This window comes from Aythya ferina (assembly GCF_964211825.1).
Source record: "Aythya ferina genome assembly, chromosome: 9".
Classification (NCBI taxonomy): domain Eukaryota; kingdom Metazoa; phylum Chordata; class Aves; order Anseriformes; family Anatidae; genus Aythya; species Aythya ferina.
The window spans coordinates 25592940-25602844 of NC_140305.1; the positions used below are offsets into that span (position 1 = coordinate 25592940).

The window sequence follows — 9905 nt, forward strand, 5'->3', positions numbered from 1 at the left end:
AGGCACCTGGGCAAGTGAACAGCATCCACCACACTGCATTTCTAGAATGACTGTTTTCCAAGTAGAATGAACTAAATTATTAGTTACAAAATGCAGTAGCCTCTTCTAATGACATATGATCAGGGAACTGAAATTCAAACCTACAGCCAAAAACCCACAGGGCTCAGGCATCTGACACTTGCCGTCACCTTTCTTCACCTTCCTGTATCTTAGTTCTCTTATCTATAAAGCACGGGTTAAAGAAGCAGTGCCTTGAGGACCCTATATACGAACTGCTGTATCAGAGCTAGGTATTACAGTGAGAGTTATTAAATAAAACGTAACCAGGCCTAACCCATTTCTTAAGGAAGATTTCAGTTCACCTAGGAATTTAAAAGTAGTAATTCCAGATAAATCTCCTCTTTTCTATTTCTGTAACATGATGTTTTTTATCCTGTGTTTCCACTGTGAAAGCTTACAAGTAAATTCCTCCCACCCCCTCCTTTTTCCTCAAGTGTGTCAGGTGTCGTTCAGCATTCAGAAATCACTCTGATCTCCTGGGTTTTGTGCACCAGAATTTGGAGTGATAAATGCTTCTGCCTCACCCCCAGCAATCTCAGCTGTTTGTCTTTGGGGTTTGCAGGGATGAGTGACTGAAAGAAATAATAAAATACAAAGCTGGAAAGAAAAATGTATGCTTGTATTAAAAAAACTAATATAAAAGTGGCATTGATAGCAGCAATACTTCTCAATAAAAGAGCTTCTGATAGGAATTATATACTAGATGATACAGCTTCAAACAAGGGCATAAATTATGTTTCATTACTTCATTTGATTCTTTTGGGAACATTTAACTTTAGAGTAAAACAACAGTATAGGTTTTTGCTATTGAGAAGTCATTAATTGCAATCTACAGCATATTCAGTCAAATAAATTAACTTCACAGTAAACTACCTTAGTATAAATATACTGCTCTACATCTCACACACACCCAGTATAAGATTACTGGAAGAACTTACTTCACGTATTAGAAAAGCTGTGAAGCAGCAGATGCTAGAATTAAATTTTGCATGGTATATGTACCAGCTGGTTTTGGTAACATTACAGGGAATTTCTCTTTTAGCAGGGCTTTCTTAGCCTCATTCTATCAGCGTTCATCTTTCACGCGACTTGACTCAAAGCAGATGGAGATTCAAAGCAGGTAAGATGCATTTGAGTGAGTTCTCACCTGTTTTTTCAGCTCTAGACCTGACTGACTGATCGTTCAAGCAAAGCATACCTCACGTCTTTCCCTACCCACCTCCCACCCCATGCTGTTTACTTCAACTGTTGTATGAACATCTGTTCTTAGGCTGTAAATTCAGAAGCAATGCACGGTTTTAACACTTATTTCTTGTAGAGACAGAAGGACTGTAAATATCAGGGCCATCACCATCTATCCAGTTTAGCTTCACATTTCAAATATCCCAGAGAGTATGATTGCACTGTTAATTTCTGTGTTTTAAACACATCAGATTTTTGTACTGAATTTTCCCCCACCACATTAGTCTAAGCTAAAATAACCTTTTTTCCCCTTTTACTCTTCACTTTAAAAAATATGCCTCATATCCATGAAAAATATTCCTGTCTATATTACAGACCTAAAAACCCACCTTGCCATATCTACCACCTTACATCCATTTAGACTTATTTATTTGTACTAAAATGTGGTCTAGTGAAATATTTCACAGTTGCAGCGATCCCACTTTATGGAGATGACTGCTCAGGCTTTAAGAATGCGCTATGACAACTGCTTAAGGGATGAGCCTCCTGACCTCGTAACGTGCATCCTTCTGAAAGAGTTTAGTACCTGAAAATGAATATCTCCTGGAATATTACTTCCGCTTATGCTCTGTGCAAGATCTACTACCACTAAAACTGCAGGATTGTTGTACAGTTATGCAGATACATATAGCGATATACATTAAATAAGTTATACTCTTATGGTCAGAATAAATTTTCTAAGACTTGCTGAAAGCAATGTCCAGGATTTTTCTCACATTTCACTGAAGCATGGAAGAGATGTATAAAAAGGTCTTATTTTCCAGAAACCTTGCTCTTAGAAAGCTAAAGATATACATGTATCCTGTGTGTGGTGATGGATGTACACAAAGCTTCCTTTCCTGTTGGAATAAGCATCTTATGGAGAAAGGCATGGAATGGGAAAGTCATTTAATTAAACTGTTTTTATCCTAGTTTTTATGTGTAATGACTGCCTAATAACAGCATGCACTGCTGCAGCCATATTTATATAGACATGCACAGCTTCTGCTGAATGTATTGGGAGTGAAAGTTTGCATTTCCCCAAAGCTCTGCTGAACAAATTAAATTTTTAATTAATATCCTTTTTCATTATTTCCTTCCTCTCTTCCCCCCTGCCCAGGATTATAGGTCTGAAAGCAAAACACTGACTTTATGGTGTGCTACAAGCTGAATGCCAAACATAAGTAACTGGTTAGCACAGCAGCCGGACTCACCACCACCACATCACTGGCCAGTTATAAAACCCGTGATTAAACAAATGCCTGCCCTCACTCAAGAGGTTTCATAACCATACAGAGAAATAGCTTGATAACCTTATTAATGTTAACATTTAAAAACTAACTGCATAAGATTAAAAAAAAGTAACTGATTGCAGCTGAAAATTTCCAGTACACCCAGTTAAGCAGGCATTTCATGTTGCCAGGAATAAAACAAAGTCTCTCCTTTCATTTAGGGAATACCCTATTGGGTGCAGCAGGTCAGCAGCCGTGGTACAGGAGCAGCAACAAAAGGGACGAGGAGCTGTAAATATTTAATTAGAAATGTAATATTTTCTTAGTGGTCTAAGGACATATTTCCTTTTTTTTTTTTTTTTTGATAAATAGACCTCAGCTGGACAGTTCACGTGCATGAAATGGAAAAGTTTGGTATCTTGTCTGGTGTTATGCTATTAAAAAAGCTGTGTCAAACTCATAGTTAACATGTTTGAACACATGGAAGACTCACAGCTTATATACATTTTTTTTTTCTTTTAAAACTCCCACAATTAGAATAACATTAATAGAATCCCAACTGCTGGAGTAAAAGGAAGAGTTAGGTCTCACATTCTTCCTGCAGGAGTAGTTCGTTCCTCTTCAAGAGTATTACAATTTGAAACTATTTATTCAGCACTCAAGGGATTGCTTTTTTTTTTTTGTCACTTTACACTTCTATGAAAGATGCATTTCCCTATTTTCTAGGGAGCTTTGATTAACTAGCTATCTTAAAAGAAGTCATGCTTCAGAGAAGCATCAGATTTATACAAATAGGTTTGATTTTAGTTCTTTAAATAGGAAGCCAGATTTTGTTGCATTTCAGTTAATTTGAGGCTTTGTTTGTTTCTTTATTAAATAGAGCTAGAGTTTTCTTCAAAGGGCGATAAAACTATCGAAGCCTGCTAGAAGTCCCACTGATACTGCAGCAATAGTTTTCAAAGATTTTGTTGATACAGCTGCCTACAATGGAGACAATATGCAATGCCTTTTCAGAGCTCCTAATTGCATCTGAAACTGAGTATATCATGCTGTTTACATAGAGAGTATGCACAGTAGCAGTCAAAATCCAGAAGTCTTCTGTAGTCAGTTGCTTTTCCCATAATATTTAAGCTTAGAATTGTCTATTAAATTGCCAAAAAATGTATCCAGTAGAGTAAAGATAATAAAATATCCATGAAATAAGGCCTGAATCAAAGATTTATGTTTGCCTTTGAATTACATTAGAGAAGGGGCAGACATTTGATGAAACTAGGATTTGTCATGTTCCATGGAATAACACACCAAATCCTTTATTGTCTTTAAACTGAAGAGCCTCAAATATCATCAATCTCCTCAGCTTAAAGGAGCAGTGTTAACTAGTATACAGATCAATACTCCTTTCATTACCCCACTAGCCTTGAATGCTATTAGTCAAGAAATCTACACACGCCTGTCCTGGTTTCAGTTAGCACAGAATTAATTTTCTTCCTAGTAGCTGGTGGAATGCTGTGTTTTGGCTTAGAATGAGAAGAGTGCTGATAACACCCCGATGCTTTAATTGTTGCAGAGCAGTGCTTATACTAAGCCAAGGACATCTCAGCCTTTGCTCTGTCCTGCCAACGGGCAGGCTGGGGGGTGCAGTAAGAGCTGGGAGGGGACAGACCCAGGACAGGTGACCCAAACTAGCCAAAGGGGTATTCCATAGCATCTGACGTCATGCTAAACAATATATAGGGGTGGCTAGCCGGGGGGAGGGGGCCGGACTGCTCGGGGTTAGGCTGGGCATCGGTCAGCGGGTGGTGAGCAATTGCATTGTGCATCACTTGTTTGTACATACTATTATTACTTTCGTATTATCACCATTGTATCATCATTATTATTATTGTTATTATTATTTTGTTATTTTTTTTTTCCTGTCTTATTAAACTGTCTTTATCTCAACTCACAGGCTTCACTTTCCATTTCTCTCCCCCGTCCCAGAGAGGGAGGGGGGAGGGTGAGCGAACGGCTGCGTGGTGTTTAGCTGCCGGTCGGGTTAAACCACGACAACGCCCTACCACAGCATCCCAATTAGAGGATGACAAGTGCCATTGTCTCAAAAGTTTCACAGTCCTTGCTCTTGGAGGGGTTTGAATCCAAAAGCAAAGGAGCAGTATCAATGAGAGTGCAATATTTAACCAAATACAAGATTATTATGAATAACACTAAAGCAGCTGGAGATTATTCTTTTATAGGACCTTGTTATTTAAGTCTGATAAATAAAGACTAGCTTGTTGAAGTTCCCATTTCTCTCATTGCATCAGTGGGTCCCAGCAGAACACCTTATGGCAGTTACCTTACCACTTGTTTAGTAGTAAGGAGATTAAGCAAGACATTGCACTTCCTGTGATAATCACAGAATCACAGAATCATCTAGGTTGGAAGAGACCTTCAAGATCACCTAGTCCAACCTCTGACCTAATGCTAACAAGTCCTCCACTAAACCATATCACTAAGCTCTACATCTAAACATCTTTTAAAGACCTCCAGGGATGGTGACTCAGCCGCATTTGTGGTTGTGTTTGTTCTTTGTTTTCTTTTTTCTTCCCTTCGTTTTCTGACATTGGGAAGAAATAAAGGAAAACGCTACTTGATGCAAAGCATTAAGGACAAGTTAACACTGTCTCCAGCGGAGGCAGTGGCTGCAGGACCCCCCCATGGGAGACGTTGCTAGCGCCACTCCCATGCACAGCAGCAAAGTCCAGGTATGCAAAGGAACAGGGATCAGTTAGCAGCACTCCCAAAAGAGACAGCAAGAGCATCTGCTTGATTTTAAAGGCTCAGATCAGCGGCATGTTTATTTTTTCCCCTCCAAATAATGTCAAGCAAGCAGCAACTCCCCCTTCCAATAAGGCAGAGCAGGTCTGCATTTTCCATTGAGGACAGAGAGAGGAATCATAGCTGCTGTTAGTGGCAACTCTCCAAGCACTGTTTTTGCTTATAAGTTTAACTCTAAATATGTACATAAACTGCCACCAGTGCCTCTTTGCTACAGTTAGGGGGATTGAATTTGATAACAACCATATGGGATATTGAGCCAAAACTGAATTTTGCTGTTGCTTGATAGTTATTATGTACCTTTACCGTCTACATTAAAAAAAATAAGAACACAGCACTCCCATATTTTAAGAGCAAACATCCCCCAGTGCCTCTGTCGCATACCCAAAGGAAAGCTGTCAGCCTGACACCTGTCATCTGCACCCGTTCCCTACTGCCTGCCCATTCAGCATGTGCCACAGACATTTCCTCGGAGTTAATTGTCTGCTCAGTTTTTGTCCCTTTCACCCAGGTTTTCTCGAAGTGAACTGCCTGTCATTGCTCAGTTACTTCGTCTCCACAAATTAACTCATGGCTTGGCACTGCTCGGTGTCTCCGGGCGGATGCTCTGAGCTCCAGCCAAGGCAGGAGTACATTCGTACACACCGTCTGCCATCTAGCGATGGGAAAGCGAGAGCACAGCCTCACGTCTGAAGTGTTTCCAGACTTATTTTAGCTTTCCTCTTCACAAATATTCTAAAGGAAACACGCAGGGGTCCAAGAAAATATTTAGTTGCCTTCTCGGATATTGACCCCATAAATAAAAACAGCACAGCAAGGACAGGCAGCATCTCTTCCAGGCATCAAAGTCCATAGCTTATTAAAAATAGATGTCAAAGATTTAAAAACAAGAGAAAAAAAGAAACTCATGACAATTATTTTCCTGCATATCGACCTGATGAATGTTAATGATAAAATATAAGAAGGCACTGGAGGCCACCCTCAGGTTGCACACTTTGCACGCAGTATGACAGTCAGCACAACATTGGTGGCGACAGCAATCTTGAACAGCATTGGAAGGTGAAGTAGGAAAACAAAACTCCTAGAGGACATGAAAATTAGGCAGAAATACACACACATGTATTTTCATATGGTTGAAAATTCCTTCGTGTTATATATAATAGCCAGAATTTCCTTGTATTTTCTTTCAGAAAATTGCTCTTCTCTGAACCTGGGCCACCTTTAAGTAATGTGACTGCAACCCATCCCGTCTCTGACTTTTACCCTGCCAAGCATCTGGTTTTCTGAGATACCAGAGACTAAGGAATGAAAACACCTTCTCTGCTCTATAGAAGAAAAGCCAGCTGATTAGTGAGGCCACGTAGGAATCCAAAGGAAGCCAAAACCTGGAGTGGAATTACCCCCAAAGCAAGCTTGCAAGAAGAGAGATGGTACTCAGACTCATTACGCAAATGATTACAACACAGCACCCATCTCCTCTTGCCCTACTGAATGCAGCAGCTAACCACTCTTTGATCCCAGGAGGTTCAGCCTGAACCCCTAAAGCCAAGGCACAGGAACTAATTTTTGCTATCTTAATAGCTTTGTCTGAATCCTCCTTGCGCTTCTGCATTTAAGCCAGGCTTTCAACATTATTATTTTTTCTTTTTAGTATGAAAAAATATATTGAATCTGACAAATTAATTGTTAAAGGACACTTCATTAACCAGAGTACCTAGCATACAGCTCTTCATTATCTGAAGACACTTGTGCCAAAATGATTTTGAACATATGAAATCTGCTTATTTTTAACACCTTAAAGAACATCTAAGCTTTTTTCAGGGTCTTAGTATCAGGAGATAGTACAAACACTTAATAATACAAATAAGATTTTAAAAAATAACATTATAAAAGGTGTTACCTTAATCAGCATGAATGCTCTAGCCAGGCACAGCTTCTCTATTGCCTTCTGCCAAAGCAAAACTCAACTTTCCCCCCTGAACCTAAATTTAAACTCATTCCTACAGCTGATCCCAATGACTGATGAAATCCATCTGACCCTTAATGCCATACCAAGACTGGTTTAGCCCATCACTTCCCAGATGTATTTCATCTCTCTCTCTCTCTTTTTTTGTTATTTTTTTTTCTTTCCCACTGCTGTAATTCCTTCCTATATTTTTTGAAAACTCTCCAGCATCAAGTTATTATGCACCAAAGCCCTCTGGAACAGCCTATGGCATGACCGCAGCACAGGCAGGCTGCAGAAGCAAGGGATGGTGACAGCACCTTGTTGTGTGGCTGCAGGGTTGATGCAACTTGTTTTTGCACAGTAACTCTTCATGTGATGATTCTCCTGTACTGGGACCCCTGATTTCTCCCACTCTGACATACAGACTGCCTTTGGAAGGCACATAGGGTGACGCAGTGGTGGGCAGAGCTACTCCCATGCTACATCAAAGACCTAAGCAGCTTTAGGTCAGAGTTGAAAAGTGGCAGTGGAGGAAAGGCAGATATGGCACTGAAGCCATGGTGGTGATAGACAGCATTTCAGAAGATAAACAAGTGTGTCACTCCCATTGGGACTTCACCAAAATAATCTCTCAGCTTTTTGGTGGAGAACAGCTGAAGGGAGATAACTGTGCAAATATCAGCATTACAATAACCACTAAAACATCTCTTTGCAAAGCAATTTCAAAGCCAAACAGAACAAGGTCAGTGACTCAGGTTTCCAGGCCTCAGGGACAGAAACTCCTGATTATTTACTCTGGATATAGACTTGACCAATAATGCCTCGGCAAAAGAAAAGACCACTGCCCTGTAAATGTTGCTCTTTCAGCAGTTCTCAGGTAGATCCATTAGGTTTCTAAAATTATGGGTTAAGTGAAATGAAGGATACCTCCTCCCACATCTTTTTCTGCCAAATCTTGCATCAAGCATCTCTTGCCAGAACTTCCAGAGCTGTGTGTTGACCAAACCAACTCATAAGCTCATCTCATGCTATAGGTTTAGTCTTACATGAAATAGAATATATTTTTTCTGTACAAGCTGGTTTGCACAAAACATCCTCCTGATGATGAACTAGCTGAAGTATTGTAGTCCTCAAGATAAACATGATTTCAAGATGGTAACTCCTAATTTACATGAAGCCCAAACTAATTTCCCTTGGGGTTTTAAGTAGAACACATTTGTGTATGCCAGATGATGCTGTGTGATAATACCTGTGTTAACACTGAATTTATTCCTAAGAATGATAAAAAGTCATTTATGGTTTCAGGTGGCATTTGTTTAGCTGTTCTGATTAGGAGACCAGATAAAGAAAATTCCAGCAGGAATGAATTTAGTGAAATATTCTTCATCATTTCTCCAGGATTTTGCTGTGTAAATTTCAGAATCAAACAATTATGATGATACCTCATATACATATTTTTGTAGTGTTCGTGGCAACTCAAAGATATTTTGTCAGGTGTCCTCCATGAACTGGCCAAGAGTGGCAGTTCTGCCCAGCACTACCCAGTAAGATCTACAAGAAGCTTTCAAAATGAAACCTTCAGCATGTCCCCAGTTGTGGACATCACAGGCCCTTGCGGGATTACCTGCACTTGGCTGAGTTTCGAAATCTTGCAAAGGCTTGTAGTATTTCTCCATTATAATCTTTTTGCATAAAATTAAGTTATAAAATGGTCGTAACTCATAACGCTTTCAAACATTGAATGATAAACACCTAAAAACTTTGTTTCAAATAGTATAAGCACAGAAACGGGCAAACATTTGTTGTACTACCTACAGATCCCCTGGTCAATTTTCCAATCCCCAGTGTACCAAACTGTTAGTATGTTCTAAAAGATGAGGAATTGTAAGTGTGTCTGCATCTTGACTGGTGGTTTTCAGCCCCTAGAGAACAATTATTTTGGTATTTGTTTGCTAACTGCAAAGGATTTCTTTAAACATGAACCCTACAGAATTTATAAGATGTGGCTGGAGCTGTCCTGGTTTCTATTACTTGATATTTTTGCTCAAAAAAAAACAAACCTTTTCAACCCAGTGTCCAGCCCAAACTCCAGCCAGAGTTGGAAGGTAGCAGATATGGGGATATTGACAGATGGATTAATGCTTTGAAGCTTGTCTCCAGTTTTCTTTAGGCTCCATTTTTCTTTAGGCACAATTATTTAAAACATAAAAGGTTATGTTTCCCCATGGCACGATCAGGTAGGATCATGAGTATCTGTCATTTTTAATATAAATGTAATGTTAGATTTTATTGTAGATATTTCAATAACTCTCAAAAGAACGACTCGTTAGGTATATTCTGTAATGTTTCATTTCCAGGCTAAGTATTTGGGGTCTCTTGGCATCACTCAGGGCTGCCTGGTGTGCACAGAGGCTGATTTAAGAAAGGTGTGCAGAGGAGAAGGCACAGTGCAGGGTGTCACGGGCACCCCTGCTCATATAAGCCATCCTGGTTCTTAAAAGGGCTAAGCCTCAATGCATAACAGTGCACAAAGCAGTTAACAAAAGGTTCTATTGTTCCATAATTTCTATATGCTTTCAATATTTTACAAAAAGATTTTTTTTTTACTGCAATATTTTTTATCTTTT

The 9905-nt window shown here is 39.5% G+C and overlaps 1 long non-coding RNA gene across 4 annotated transcripts in view; it reads right to left on the bottom strand.

The window, feature by feature from the left end:
• Nucleotides 1-7293, bottom strand: part of LOC311441509 — a 175515-nt gene extending 168222 nt beyond the window's left edge. For 2 of the 4 annotated variants that reach the window (XR_014696001.1, XR_014696002.1), the window contains exon 1: nt 7231-7281. This is a non-coding gene — a long non-coding RNA (uncharacterized lncRNA). Of the gene's footprint in view, nt 1-7230 lie in introns of all 4 variants that reach the window. The other 2 variants (XR_014696000.1, XR_014696003.1) reach the window with 2 other exon arrangements.
• Between the last annotated feature and the right edge of the window lie 2612 nt (nt 7294-9905).